At 36.3% G+C, this 17,114-nt stretch overlaps 1 pseudogene; it reads right to left on the reverse strand.

Annotated features, from left to right (window-relative positions):
• Positions 1 to 12,211, reverse strand: part of LOC149253632 (sufE-like protein 1, chloroplastic/mitochondrial pseudogene) — a 168,985-nt pseudogene extending 156,774 nt beyond the window's left edge.
• Positions 12,212 to 17,114: the final 4,903 nt, after the last annotated feature.

Here is a 17,114-nt window from a genome sequence, read left to right on the forward strand (position 1 = left end):
GAAAAATTTGCAAACAAAGTTTATTCATGGCTTGGGAAATCAACTAAAATATATGGAAAATTATAAGAACTAATGGAATCATTTCAAACCACTAAGTTATAGTTCTTAAAAAATAATCAAATTAGGTGGCTCTTTAGAGGTAAGGCCATGAAAAGACTCATTAAAATCACACCTGCTTTGTTTAAGATTGAGAGTTAGGGGAGGAAAAAATGTATGAGCTGGCAATAATATTTAAAGTGAAATTTTGCATCCATCTACTTGTAGATGTGATCATTTAATTAAATAACTTGAATCAAAATTTCCAAGAAGATCATGTTGATATTACATCTATTAGCACTACTTTAGATGTTTCGGTTAACATGCTTCACATATGATTTTAGGGATGCATTTTTGGGGTAGGTGCAATGCACATGTCATCTTTTTTTAGTTAAAGAACAAGAAGGAACCCTTGAATTTACTAACAGAAGAAGTATGGTACATTACATCCATTCAAATTCAAAATTTTTCCAAATATGAAAAGCTCGGGGATGTTATATGATTGTATTCTTTTGGGAAAATATTTTGATGTAAAGGTGATTGAATCTTTAGATATGAGATTCACTGATTTACATGTATTTAATGTTGCTAAGTTTTTTAGTCCTCGAAATTATTGTGAAGATGTGAATGATAAATTCTGCCAACCAAAAATATGGTTGAAATGTTTATGTGAAATATTTAGTTTTGGGGAATCACCTATTGTGGATACTGTTAGATGTTTGGGTGAAATGGATGAATTTATTTGTACCATTTATAAAACGTACCCAAAAAATCATATGTATGGAGGATGGAATCTATTTGGAGATGAACCTAAATGGTTTGAAGGATTTCCATATTTGATGCAATTATGACAAGCTATTCTTGTTATCCCAACAAGCACAACAATGTCTAAAAGAGGTTTCTCAATATTTATCAAGTTAAAAAATGATGACAAATCAAGACTTTCATTAGAGACACTAGATATGTTAATGTTTTTGTCTCTTATTGCACCTTACGCTCCAAATGAGGTAGACTGGAATGCTATTTATGATGTATGGAAGCAAATGAAAACTAGAAATTCCTTTCCATTGGAAAATAGATTTATATTTTCAATGATGTAAATCCAAATACTTTTGAAGATATTTAAATGAATATAATAAATGCACATTTACCTTTTCTTAATGGATTTTGAGATAAATGTTTGATTATTTACTAACTTCTATTGAGATTTTATAATGTTTTAATGTAGCCACTCTTTAAAATTTTAAGATTTAGAAGGACACTATTTCATTTTGAATTCTTTTAATCCAAGGTTTGTTTAATAGAGACTTGTCAATAAAAGTACAATTCTTTTTATAACTTTTCATATTTTAAGGGTAAGATGGATATATTCACTTCCAAATGAAATTAAGACCAACCCATCAAATTTGATCTCTGGATGGAAGTTCCTTGGCCTCCATCCACCTCATGACATAATCTGTGCATACCAGAATGTAGGAGTTGTGGTGTGATGATGGGTTGGCCACACCAACGAAATCAATGAAACACCTATTGAACGGTTCCAACATTATCAGGGGTTGTAACGACATCTAAATGGATTTCATAAGTCTTCCTATGTGCTGGAAGTTGTGCACCTCTTTACCTACTCATGTTACCATTGATGTGCTAGGAAACAAGAATTACTGAGAGTGGGGTGAATCTAGAATTATAAATTTTATTCTTCTTTATACCAATTATTAAAATAATTATAAATAATTGCACATCAATAATGTATTGATTTAATGTGGAAACCCTTTCGACAAAAAAACCACAAAAACTTGTTTTTCTTATTATGTAAATTCAAAACACCAACTTTGATTACATAAAATATTTGTGAACACTCATTATTGATTTGAGATGGAGCAGATTAGTAATGTTTTGCTAATTCCCCGTTCAGAATAAAATCCAAGATGCTTATCATTTTCTTATCAAGTGCTTAAGGATTCAATATTTTTGCTTAATTAGCTGATTCCCATGAGAGTTTCTTATGTAAATGTTAGAAATAATTTAACATAAAACATATGCTGAACAATAGAAAAATAATAGCAAAGAAGATCAAAACACAACACACAACAAGCACATGATAAAGGAGTTCACCCCTCTTGGGATATGTCTTATTGGTCCAGCTTCCAATGGCTTGGGCCTATTTATTATGCTAAAATTACAACAAAAGTGTGTTTATAATGATTAAATGCCTCTGAAACCTATCTCAATCAGTTCAAAATGCTCAAAAATGGTTATATAGCCTCTTTTTGCATCCCCTTTAGATAAGAACTGAAGAAATTATGACTTCTCCTAGTTCTCCCACTATTTGTTCCAAAAACTGCTCCAAAACTGACCAAAAATCCCATTTCCACTCCATAATCGGCTAACACAGGGAGGAATTCATCGCATGATGGGCTATATCTTGTTGGTCATATCGCAAATTGCAATTGGCATGTGTTGCAGGCTCTTATGGAACGACAAAACATTGTGATTGTAATATTGCACATACACCAGGGATAATTAACTACAACATCTAAAATCCCATGTATGGAACCCATCACTCATCGTAATCAAAAAAGTTGAGTGGCCGAAGTGTTGTTAACACAGGAACGTTGTGATTGCAGTATTTTGGACCCACCAGGGTATTAAACCATGTCATATAAAATTCCTACTTTCGGGGTCTTATCGCTCATCACAATCGACAATTGGTTGTGGGCTATTAACACAAAAAAACATTGCAATGAGATATTGTGGACCGTTTGGGACATTAAACTATATCACAATAAAATATCACGTCCAGGCAGTCATCGCAATCAGAACTTTATCAGTGGTAACAAATAAAACGGGGTTGTGGGTGAGATATACGATTATCACAAATCACAACCCAACCTATCAGGGGCTGATACTTGTCCTGTATCCTTTATTTTTCCATGATATGTGATATATGTCACCCAATGGAAACCTACCAATTGAAACTTCCCCATTTTCTGGAACCCTTGCCATGTCATCCATTCCTCCCACATAGACAAGTCAAACATGAACTTTGATTTGCTCTAACATCTACATAAGAAGTCAGATATGAGTATCATTCACATTGTTGGATTTAGAATGCCGAGGTCTTCAATCTGAAGCTATGTGTGACAAGATTCTTACACTTTTATTTTTTAGCATAATTCTGAGCACTTCATCACTCCTCCCCATTGGAAGCCTTTTGGAGCCCAAAAGATTTATATTCAATTATTGAAAATATGAGGGTATTGTTCCCTCACCTTCCCCACTTCAATCCATTTGGCCTTTGATGGATGTGAATCTTTGACACCCACCTGAAGATAATCAATACTTCCCCTTTTAGTTGTCCTTGTCCTTCTATCAAGTATAGTGTCTTGCTGAAGCACATCAAGGAATTCTGGAGAAAAGTCTTCAATAGATGGAATTTGAACACTCTCTCATTGATATTCACTTAAAGGAGGTTCATACAATCTCAAATTTCCAACATTAACAATGGAATATATTTTCATATATGAAGGCAAATAAAGCTTGAAAGCATTATTACCAATCTTTTCTAGAATTTTAAGTGGACCATAACGAATTGGTTTCATATTTTTGCCTTCACCTTGAAGCTTTCATTTGTAATGTATAGCTAAACTTCATCACCTACTTGAAACTGATGATCCACATGATGCTTATTGTGTCATGCCTTATACTTTCCTTGACCCTTTTCTAGTTTTTCTGGAATTGTTTAGTGAATCAATTGAATTTTCTCAATGAATTTCTTTGCCCTGTATATGTCACTATGTCCATCTATAGCTACATCTTTCTCAAAGATGAAATATACAGGTGATTTAGGAAAATAACCAAGACATGCCTCAAAAGGTAAAGTTAGAGTATAAGAGCTGTTTCCTTGGTTGTGAGCATGTTGAATATAATGCAACTGTTCATGCCACAACTTAGGATGTTTGCTGCAATCTTCTCTTAGAAAATGAATAATTGTCAGGTTAACCACTTCAATTTGACCATATATTTGTGAATGGAAGGATGTACTTTTCTTCAATTTGGTGTCCATCAAGTTCGATAAACTTGACCAAAAATTCCAAACTAATCAAGAATTGCAATCACTTATAATAGATGTAGGCAATCCAAAATGAACCCATACATTTTGAAAGAAAAGTTGAGTTTTTTGTTCAACTGTAATTTGTTTTTTACAAGGCATTACTATGCACATCTTGTTGAACCTATCCACAACTACATACAAATAATCATGACATTTCCTTGATAAATGAGGACATCCTACAAGACCCATAGAAACACTTTCCCATGGTTGTTAAGGCACTAGAAGTGGTGTGTACATTCCTAGTTTCTGATTACTAGGCTTACTGATTGCATACAATGAACAACCTCTGAGAAAATGTGACACAATTTAAATCATACAAGTCCAATAAAAATACCTCTAAAGATTTTCCATTGTTTTACTTACACCGAAATGCCCAGCCATAAGAGAAGTGTTCGCTTCCCTTGTGACATTTACTTTGTCTCCTTGACAAAGAAAAAGCTTTCCCAATTGATACAACATAGTATCATGTACATGGTAGTCTAATTCCTCAACTTGGTGGCCTTGAATCAAGTTTAAATATACCTCTTTAAAGTCAACATCCCATGCATATGGTTCAACATAACTTTCAAGCATAACATAATGATTCTTGAGTAAAATGGATACATTAATAGCTAGTCTAGAAATCATATCAGCAACTCTGTTATAAATACCTTTCTTGTACTTGATTACCAAGTGGAATTTTTGTAAAAATCCCATCCAATGAAAGTGCCTTGATTGCAGCAGTTTGGTTTGAAATTGCAGATATTGCAAAGGTTGATGATCACTGTGAATAAAGGTTTATTTTTGCATCAAGTAATTCTTCCATTTCTTCACACTTTGCACCAATGCATAAATCTCTTTTTCATATGTAGGATAATTAATAACAACACCATTAAATATATATCATAATGAAATGAAATGGGATTACTCTGTTGTAAAAGAACTGCACCCATGTCGTAGCCACTTGCATCTATTTGTATTTCAAAGGGTTTTTTTAAGTCTGGTAATGCTAAAACTGTGGCTGGACTAATATTTTTTTTCGAAGCATCAAATGCTTTTTGTTATTTGCCTCCCCACTAGAATACAACCTTCACGCTGGTTAAATCATGTAGTGGAGATGCTATGGAAGACAAAATAGCAATGAACTTCCTCCAGTATTGCGTTGCTCCCCAAAAAATCCTTATTTCTGTAACATATTTGGGTATTGGAAAATTCATAATGACTGAAACTTTACAAGGGTCAATCTTCAGCTCACCTCCTCCAACTATGTGGCCCAAATACACTAAGGAATTTTTTTGAAATTCACATTTTGACATCTTCATAAATAACTGTTATTTTCTCATGATATCCAAAACTTTCCTCAGATGCTTGACACGCTATTCTTGTGATTTGCTGAATATCAAAATATCATCTAAATAGACAATTAAAAACTCATCAAGAAATGCTCTTAAAACATCATTCATAACTCTCATGAATGTAGCTAGAGCATTGCAAAGACTGAAAGCCATAACCAGCCACTCAAACAATCCTTGTTTAGTTTTAAAGGTGGTCATCGAAATATCCTCCTTAGTTATTCTTACTTGATGAGATCCCCTTCTCAAGTATAATTTAGTGAGATATTTTTCATTTTTCAACTGATCTCATAAATCATCTATTCTGGTCAGTGGGTATCGATTCTTTACTGTAATCTTATTCAAGTTTCGATAATATACACACATGCCCTAGGTTCGATCTTTCTTGGGTACCAATACAATTGGTGAACCACATGGTGAAGTCGAGGTATGAATTACACCTTTATCTAACAACTCTTGGACTTGTTTCTTAATTTCTAAACTTTCCAGAATTGACATTCGATACATACCGGTGTCTGGGAGTGGACAATCTTGCGGTAGCTAAATTTCATGTTCAATCCCCATTTTTGGTGGAAATCCCTTTGGCTTTTGAAACATGTCTCCGTATTGATTGACCACATCAACCAATTCATATTTCAACTTTACATCACAACTTGCAGAGGATTCGTGCTCCATGTCATTCTTCTGCTTGATCAAAAGGAGCACAAGACTCTTGCTGGAATTGACTAGTTGTGTCATTTCCCCTGTGCTTGCTAAAGACAGACTAAGCTTTCTGTGATGGGATCTTACAATATACTCCACTCCATCTTTGAACAAATGATATTTGTTCTCAAATTAGTGGAAAATGACTTTCCTATCATACAGATACGGGCTTCCCAACACAATCCCAGAAATATCCAATGGCACAACATCTAATTCGACTTCATCAATGAAACTGGCAGTAATTGCAAACCTAAAAATGCATTTTCGTGTGACTTGAAAATTGGCATCCTTGGTTATCCAACCCAATGAATATGGTTTATGATGAGGTATAATTTCCATATTCAATTTCTTAACCAAATGTGTAGAAATTAAGCTGGCTTGAGATCCACTGTCAAAAAGCGTATCAATCTTTGTATGTTTGGGAATAACATAGATATGGAACAACTCAATTCAATTTTCCTCATTTGAAATTGTATGAGAGTTATTTTCTACACTAGTGGTTGCCACGACTTCCTCTTTGCTTGCTTTTTTCATGACATTTCACTCAGTGACTTTGGCTACAATCTTGGTTTCGCTCCTTATTCGGAACCCAAGTCTTGTTGTGCAACAATGTTTGTCCTTTGTTTCCCTTTATTGTTAAATTTTGTCAGTCTTAATTCAGGATGAAGCTTCTACCAATGCACTTCATAATGTCCCTCTTTGGAACAATTCTTGCACACGGGTTTCTCCCCTTCTTTCTTAACAAAAGCATTTTTCTTCTACTTTCCTTTAAATTTCTTCCCTTTTTCACCACTTTGAAATGGCTTCTTCTTACCTACTTCCTGTACATTTTTCCCTTTTGATTCAAGGTGCGTAGCTTGAACATAGACCTCATTAGGATTTGTGGGACTAAACCTAAGAATTGTATGTCGAAGATAGTTATGAAACCCTCCTATGTATTTCAACAAATTATCTTATGACTATAATTCTACTCCTAACATAAGACCTCTTTTCCTAAACTGTTGAGTATACTATTACACAATTTGACCTTTTAACTGTCTAAAATTTTGCCAATTGATGATAACTTTTTGCATATGAGCTAAAGGGTAGAACTGTCTTTTTATAACAACAATGAAATCAAACAAAGTAATTGAGATCTTACCATGTTTTTTGACCTCGTCTTGAGTCCTTGATTCCCACCATACAAGTGTTTCACCCTGTTAGGTTCCTATACTAATAGGAGTCATAATGTTTGAATGGCTGAGGTTAAACCTGTAATATGTACATACCTTTGGCTTTTTGCAAATGTTTTCCATATTCGAAAAATTAAAAAATGTAAAGAGGATATGTCCTAAAAGAAAAATCAAAGGACAAGAAGAATAAAAAGGTCAAAAAAGATAAAAAAAATATGAACCCAAAGAAAAGAAAATACCATGAAAGTGAGCAAGTCAAAATGCCACTCCTAGTTACTTTTTATGCTAAATAAATGATTGTGTGTAGCTTGTAATATTTTCCACAATCCACGATAGTCAAAATGTTTAATCTTGGCTATTTCATGTTTTCAATTTCATGTCTATAAATAGAGAATAATGATCTAAACAAATAGTGTAATCTTGGTAGATGATTAGATTAGGTAGAGTGAATAAAAGGATCTCAACTCTTTAATCTGAGCCCTTGGATGTAATAAGGTTAGTCTTAGTTAGATTACTATTGTAAAAGAAAAGAAAAATGTTTTGATAAGGGTTTGCCAGCTTAAGTGCACCCTAATAAATAGAAGTAAAAATGGTAGGGTGAGTAGATGGGTAAGTAGAAGAAAATTTGCAGAAATTATGATGATTGTTATAGAAAAAAAGCATATTAATCATTCTCATCATGAAATTTCCAAATGTAAATGGGAAATTGAGCATGTATCAACTTACAAAGACAATTAATTAACTTCCCTCATTCACTTCACTTTTTACTTAACTAATTTCCCACAATAAGTCTTAAGTACCCAAAATCCTAAGTTAAAGGGGCTCAAAGCATTTCTATGACTTCTGGAGGGACCAAACCCTTAGCCCAATGACTTATAGGTCCTAAGTACTAAAAGTTCCCTCATGAACATTCACCACCTTCAATTCACTCATAGTCCCAAACAAACACCTTTTCCTAAGAAAAACACCACTTTCCTAAGGAAAAGTCACTTTCCCCTAATAAGCCCATTTTTCTAAATATAAAACCTTATTATCTCAGGGAAAGTGATCATCCCCCACGAAAAGACCCCTTTTCTCAAAAAAACCCAAAAAACCCTTTAAAGCCTAAGTATAGTGTGTATGAAAACAACAAATGAATGAATACATTACACTTTAGTACTTTTCTCATTTTTCATATTAACTTTTAACTTTATGTATTAAATCCCTAAAGCAATAAACCCTTTCCCCATATAGTTATATAATAAATTCCCTTATATTAATACCCTAGCCCCAAAAAAGTTTGAAATATAAACTTTATAATAGACCCAAACCCATTAAACGAAATTAATTGATCAATATGTGGTTAATTAATAATCAACCCACCACACTTAGACCTTCGCAAGCCCCTCCATTACCCTTCGTATGATACCCTCGCCCCAATCACCATGTGATCAGCTTCCCATCAATCCAATGGTGGACAATCATATCGAGCAGCCTCTGAAACCCGACCTTTACCTGCCTGATATGGGCAATTTCTTTTAGGCCCCAATGCTACGTGGCACCCATTGAATAGCATCGGGCGGCCTCCCCCCAAAACCACTCTAGCTCCAAAAGAAGTGCGATCAAACCCGCTTACCGCCTCCTGCTAAACGACAAAACATCCCATCTCCCGCTAAAAGCCAAACGTACCCTTTTTCCCCGTGTGCCCGCCAAGCAGTTGACTTTGTAAATAAAACTAAAAAACTCATTATTTTTTAGTTTTACCGTGAAAAAGACACTCAGACCTCCATGTAAGCAACAGACGACGTCCAACTGCCAACCCACGTCCAACCGCCGACCTGCAGTCACCATTGAACTTCCAGTCGACCCTCCAGCTCAAATAAACCACCTGCAACCGTGCACAGTCGCCCGCCGACCCGTCAGAGCCTAAATTCCAGGTATTTATCCAAATACACCGAGAAACCCTGTCTCTTTCCTAAAACTATTACTCAATTGCTTGAAGTTATTAAGTAATTAAGTAAAAGAACTCCTGCAAACCCACAATTGCTCTGTAATTGGACCAAATTGCCACAATTTGACTGAAAAACCCTCTTCCCCATTCTTAAATACACAAGAACTAAGAATGGTCACTCCAGTTGCAATGGATGTCTGACCAATTACCACTCCCCATCTAGATTTAGACCATCTTCCTTTGGCGGACAAATACTTCCAAATCAAGGACACCTCTGTCCATGAATCCCCACTGAAATTATGTTGTAGGTACAGAGACCAATACTTAAACCATGCAGACAAAATAGGCCTTTGGGAGTCTAATTTACCAAAGTACCAATTCCCTTCAGTACATATCTTTCTTGAAATTGTTCACTATTGCCATACAAACTATAATCCTAGCCAAAGAGCAATGATGTCTCCTAACCATAATGTGCTTTTCACCATCACTTCTGAATCCTTAAATGAAATGCTACAGCTATAACCAGCCCAAAATCTAACCCCCCTTTCTATTGGAGACTTGCTAGACCAACTCCCCAAGATTACCCCTACCAGACTTGCTGAAATGCTTCAAACCTGCATCAGTGGGGGAAACATGTCCCAACAAGACCCCCTCCATAGGTAGCTACCATATTTTCTAAAACTAGCCAGGACATTGTGTCCATGATATCTAGTGTCATAGGCTATACTACAAGTGAGTATGTTGATGAAATCACTCTAGCCTTCATGTCCATTTTTACCATAGGATAGCCCCCTTCCATCATATATGATTATGGAAAATTAACAGCAGATAAAATGCATGATCAATTCTTGAGAATGAACAATGAAAGAGTATTCAAATATTCCTCAGTTCTATACCACCTTTTCTTATATTATCAAGCTGATAAATTCCCATTTACTCTTCAAAAACTTGATACCAGAGGAAACCCTAGGTTAGTTGTCTTATTGACTCCTTTGGTCCACAAATATGAATCACCATATTTGTACATAGACTTCATAGACCTTAGTATCCATCCTATAGTGATCATCCTATTAGGAAGTCCTCCTCCAAGGATCAATTCAGATATCAGGAGGATCCTACAACTTTCTAAACAACACAAAGTGGGAGATTGGTACTTGTACCAAAATCACACTAAAATTAGGATCTATGGCTGTGAGTTAGCACCATACAAGTTCCCCAGGTACCTCCCAATGAGTTTATTTTCTTTGGAGTACTATAGGCAGATAATCAATTCAGATGAGGTACATTTTGTGAAAGCCAAAAAGAATTCTTAACTCAAAATCAAAGATCAACTAGGCCCCTTTGTGTGCAATAGTCAAGAAGCTGGAAGAGAAGCAAAAGAAATCCTTCAAAGGCCCAAAATGAAACAAAGCTTCATATGGAGATATGACCCCTTTGATTTCATCTGCAATAGAAGACAAAAAAACAAGTTGTCTCCCTATCTCGACCACAAAATCCCTGAGATAGAAAAATATGCAAATCAAATGGAATGGGTGGAGAACACTCTAGTAGATAGAGATAGCACTGAGGTTGCTGTTGAAAATACATTAATTGATCTAGAGAGGAGACATAATGAGGATTTTTTCATAGAGGTACCAGGAGAATCCCAAACCCAAAGTGAATCATAGGCACACAGTGAACAATAAGTAGAAGAAGGACCCCAAGTTCAAGAAGAGTTAGATGAACTAGACTTATCAGAAGAACTAACTCAAACAAGACTACTAGAGCATATCATGAGTACTCCCCCTACATTGAAAACTCCTCTAAATGAGGAGAAGAACCCCAAAAGAGACAAGGAGGAGGCCACTCCTTCAGGCAGAGCCATTTCACAAACTTATGTCAAGAGGCAAAGGTTAAATCCTTTCTCCGAGCAAGAATTCACAGAGGAAATATTTGGAGTCATAAGCATAGAAAGATAAGGGAGCAGGCATGCTACTCCTTCTGGAGGAACACAAGAACCTTCCACATCACATGCTCAAATTTTGGAAAAACAGCCAAGTGTGGAAGAGTCCTCATTAAGGATTCTAGCAGACCAACACCAGGATACCAGAGAAAAGTATAAGGAAATAAAGGTCAGGAATGATAGGTTAAAGGCACAAAGCTATGCACAATACCTCAAAATGGCTCCCACCAACCAAACAAGGCTTATGTCAGCCTTTGATATGAAAGAAGGTAAAATGCAGATCAATTTTCTTAAGCCCACCACTCAGTAGCCCAGATCAGTAGTTGACTACCAGGAGATAGAATTTAAAGTGCTGGAAAAGGATATACATCCTATTGACCAAATTGAATTGCATAAATAGATAGGAGAGATTGTATATTCCACTCTAACAAGCAAAGCCATCGCAACCCACCAGTTACAAAATTCGTTGAATAATATATCAGCACAATTTCAACGAGAAAAGGTCTCCTCACAGGCCAAGGATACCAGGATCAAGTCCTTAGAGGACTTAATCATAGAGTTGGGCCATGATCCCAAAGATGTTAAGTCTCTAGAACGGTTAATTAAAAAGAAGAATGATGATATAGTTGCTTTGAAAAAGTAGCTCAAAATCCCACATCTCCATCATCCACAAATAGCAAAAGTCTTAGAGACTCAGAAGGAACAAGAAGAGCTTATGGACTTGGTCCTTAAGCTAAATAATCAGCTGAAGGAAACTAAGAAAGAGTTGGACAACTTGATTCAGTCTAAGTAGAGTGAGTTGACCACCACTCTATAGACTATTATTCCTACAGTCTCTACTGTAGTTCCCTCAACATTGGCAGCCTCTTTAGCACCAATAGCTCCACTTGGTACATCACTGCCAATCACAACTGAGTCTACAACAACAGGTACATCAACAGAAAAGACAACAGATTTAGTAAAAGCCATGGAGGAAATGTCCATCCAGGCTACTGAGCTAAAATAGCTTAAGGAGAAAATAGAAAGCCTAGAAACTGACTGTAAGCTTGCTCAAATACAATAGAAAGAAGAAGCACAGAAAGCTTTAAGGATGGGTGAGAGGATAAAGTTCCTTGAAAAAGATCTAACATTGCAAAAGCCACTAGGAGAAACTAAGGAAATGCTCTGGGCCAACATCATTGACTCTGTCAATGATGTTTGGCCATCAATTCAAGCAATATTCGAGCAAACAGAACTGGTGAAAGTGGCCACCAAAGCAATACAAAAGATCAAAGAAGACCTAGGAGACCAGCCTGAAGAGGCTAATCAACTCATCCAATTCTTGAACAGCAAGAACAAGGAGGAACTAGGTGAACTTGGTGTGGAGGACAGAACTGAAACCATCCTCCAAGTCAAAAAGGTTCTGACTAAAAGGAACCTTATACTCAATCTAGAGAAAAATGCCAAAACATGCAGATTGGTATTGACAGATTCATGACAAAGCTTCAAATTTTGAGGGATAAAGGCCTTCCAAATCCCATGGTGATCAATGATAAACTTATGATCCAATCAGACTATGTTGACAGACTAGAGAAATTGTCCAGAGAACATGCAAGCACTTCAGGAGTCAAAGCATTACCAATAGGGAAAGTATTATATGATACTTTAGAAAATTTATTCTTCCTACAACATGAAGTGACGCATCTATTTGTCACAAAGCCAATTTTTTCCCAATACACTAAGGCAGACGAGATATACAGAAGGATGATCAAGATAAAATGACGTGAAGATGAATGGTGGAAAAATGTGATAGTTTTACTATAAGTTACTACAGTAAATATAAATGGAAGCCAGATGAAAATAGGTAAACAGGGTCAAAGAGTATCACTCAAAGGTTAAAGACAAAGAAGATTTCAACATACAGGGCTTTGACTCTACTACCTTAACCCTAGCTCTTGGCTCGTGGATCAATTGGTAAAAAAGAAACTGCACCCGCCTCTGCTTCTCGATCTCGATTTGGAACTATAAGGGATGTTGGGAGATATGGTAGCGGAGAAGTTGCTTAGACTCCGTCAACTCGATCTAGAACCGGGTAACGAACTGCTAGCACAGGATCTTGGTCCGATGCTGGAACCGATGGCACTGAATCCGTCTATGTATAAATAGAAAGGCACGTGATTGGTTAAAGTGTATATATATGTCTGCTCTGTAACAGTTCCGAACTATCTGTCAACATCTCTGCTTGCTGCATTGTTTCCATTCCTTCTCTCTTCTTCTACCCCATCCTTTCTCACCCGGCTAGGACGGGAGGCAAGACAGCCCTTTGTTACTTGTTGCCTTCGAAGCAGTTGGATGAAGGTAGGGCCAACTATCCAATTGTTAAGCTTCAATCCCTATGCAGGATGGCTTCAATCCCTCGCTCGGTAAGACCTTCTTGTTATCTTGTCCGACTAATCCATCCTGAACCCCCGGCGGGAAAGTTAATAGCTAGCTGCAGCATCCAGCACTACCACAATAAAAGGGATAGCAAAATGCAGTTTTCCAACTGTCTCTATCTTCATGGTTGAAGATATTTTGATTTCCTAGATTAATTTTCATACTCTTTAAAGATATTTTGTAAATACTTTTTGTATAAATACTTCACCTTTCGAAGTATTGAGTGTGGATTCAAAGACATTTCTATAGACATTTTCTTCTCAAGTCAAGGAGCTATTGTAATCAAGACTGGATGGCTTGCTGGATCAAGGAATAAAGTAAAGACATTTTACAGGATTCTTGTGTAAAGCAGAACTCAAATATTTAAGTATTCTCTATATTATGTGTATTATTGTTGCTCTTCATGTTTATAAATAATCTTATGTGTCTCTATGAAATCTGAATGTTAAACTAGGAATGATATTTCAGAACTGGCTTAAATTCTCTCTATCTTGACTGTTTACATTCTTAATGCTTTCTGCTAAACTATCTTAGTCTGGGAATTCTTATTTGCTCCCTTACTTCCGTAGTTTCCACACTAGGTCTACAGTAAAGGATTCTTAGTTTCCCTTTCCTCATGATCACCACCTCCTCTTCATCTTGATCCCAGTTTAAGGATTCTTCATTGCCCTTTCACCCTAGTTAGGACTACTTCATCCATTTGAACCTGAATATTTTCCTTTTGCTTTGCTAGCCTGCCCTGTGAACACTTCCTTTAATGATTGATCTGATCTAGTTAATCCATCCTTTGATTGAATCCATAGCCCAATGGTTTGAAAGCCTTGCTCTATCCATCTGTTCCTAGAATTCCACCACCAAACCAAAATCAAAACCTTATGAGCACTAAGAACTAACATAAAATCCCATCAAAACAAATTTAAATTATAAAGAGAGAGCCCTCTCTAGACTTAGGTTGGCTAGAACCCGAGTCTAAAAGATTGGTTTGTGGTTACCTCAGATTATTCCTTCTTTTTATAACTTCTAGGGAAGGCATTTGAGTGATAACACACACTCTGTTCTCAATGAAGCCAACTGAATTTTGATATCATCCTCTGAAAGGTTATGAATTCTACAATACACCTCCAACTCATGAATCTAGTTATTGAGCTTCTCTATATTCACTTCACCATTGTACATAGGAAACTTGAGTTTAACATTAGGCTTTAGAAAAGGTGATTTACCAGTTCCTTTTGAAGAATGATGATGAGTATGAATAATAGTGGTATTAGTGGAAGAGGGTGAATATGGTTTCTAAGAAGAAGATGAAGAAGATGGTGGAGGTGGTGGAGGTTTGCCTCCATTCGCATTACCTCCTTTTCCATTCCCTCCTCCTGAAGGTCCTTCTCCTTTGGGAGGGGTGGATCTTTCTCAGAATATGTTATTCCTCTCGTCATAGAAGCCCTTCATCAAAGAAAGCCTTTCTAAAGGTCTTCTCATCTTCTTTCATGATAGGTTCTCCTTCATGAAACATGGTTTCTGAGGACACAACTTCCACTTTTGTAACTTGAGGATGTACTAGTGTAGAAGACTTTGGAAACCTTTCTCTTCTTCCACTTGACCCAACTTCAGGGATTTCAACCATCTTACCTTCTCCTCTTTTAAGTTTTGACCTCGTAAGCATGACATAAACTTGCAAAAAATTAAATCATTCTTTCAGAAAGTAAATCTAATAAGCAAAAACTAGTGCTCTGATACCAACTTGATTTGAAATGGAGGAGATTAATAATGTTGTGCTAATTCCCCATTCAGAATAAAACCCAAGATTATTATCTTTTTCTTATCAAGTGCTTAAGGATTCAATATTTATGTTTAATTAAATAATTCCCTTGAGAGTTTCTTATGTAAATATTAGAAACAATTTAACATAAAACATATGTTGAATAGCAACAAAATAACAACAAAGAACATCAAAATACAACACACAACAAACACATGATAAAGGAGTTCACCCCTCTTGGGCTACATCTCCTTGGTCCAACTTCCAATGACTTGGGCCTCTCTATTATGCTAAAATTACAACAAAAGTGTGTTTATAACGCTCAGATGGATCTGAAACCTATCTCAATCTGTTCAAAATGCTAAAAGATGGCTATCTAGCCTCCTTTTGCATCCCCTTTGGATAAGAATTGAAGAAGTTATGACTTCTCCTAGTTCTCCCAATATTTGTTCCAACAATTGCTCAAAAATCGAGCAAAAATCCCATTTCCGCTCCAAAATCTGCTAATGGAGCGAGTGTCGCACTGTAGGTGATATATTGTTGGGCATACCACAAATCACAATTAGCAAGTGATGTGGGCTCTTATGGGATGACAAAACATTGCGATTACGATATTGTGGACCCATTAGGGATAATTAACAGTAACATATACAATTCCACACCCAGAACCCATTGCTCATTACAATCGATGAAGTTCAGCTGCCAAAGGTTGTTAACATGAGAACACTACGATTGTGGTATTGTGGACCCACCGAGGTATTAAATTGTGTCATATAAAATTCCCACGTACAGTGTCTTATATCTCATCACAATCGGCAATTGGGTGTGCCTCTTAAGATAGCAAAACATTGCAATGCGATATAATGGACCCACTGGGACATTAAATTGTAACATAATAAAGTATCGCATTGGAGCAGTCATTGCACTCATAACTTTATCAGTGGTAACAAATAACAATGGGGTTTCGGTTGTGAGATGCGATTATCGCAAATTGCAACCCAACCTATGGGGGTTGATTCTTGTCCTCCATCATTTGCTTTTCCCTGATATGCATTATGCGAGACCCAGTGGCAACCTACCACTTGGTGTTTCCCCATTTGTTGGGATCCTTTCCATGTCATCCTATCCTACCGCATAGACAAGTCAAACTTGAACTTTGACTTGCTCTAACTTCTGCATATGAACTCAGATCTAAGTACAATTCACACAGTTGGATTCAAAATGATGAGCTCTTGAATCTAACACTGAGTGTGACAATATTTTGACACTTTGATTTTTTAGTATAATTTTGAGCACCTGATCACAAAACAAGCCAAAACCCACTCAAATATATAAGCACTGACTTGCTAGAGGCACGAAAGGTATATTTGTGCAAGAACCAACTTGTTGTAGCCACACATATCTATACGTTCATAGGATTTTCAAACTTAGATCACCGATAACATTCTTCAATTATATTTCTTATAAATTTCACTCCTTCCTTACAACCACTTCTACTTCTACAGTCTTCCTCATCCTCAATAGACTCTTCTTTATTTTGCAGGCACACATGATCATAGACGTAACACCACACTTATGCACTTCTCTCACTCTTGGGATATCCTACTCTCATTATGCACTGATCTCTCTTCAACATTCACACTCTCGCTTGTTGGGAAAAATACTAAGAGGGGGGGTGAATCAGTATTTACAAATCATCAATAATATTTTGTATTT

The sequence above is a fragment of the Pinus tabuliformis genome, chromosome 7 (genome assembly GCF_031772625.1).
Source record: "Pinus tabuliformis cultivar Carrire ecotype Pingquan chromosome 7, CPIR1, whole genome shotgun sequence".
NCBI classification, from domain to species: Eukaryota; Viridiplantae; Streptophyta; class Pinopsida; order Pinales; family Pinaceae; genus Pinus; species Pinus tabuliformis.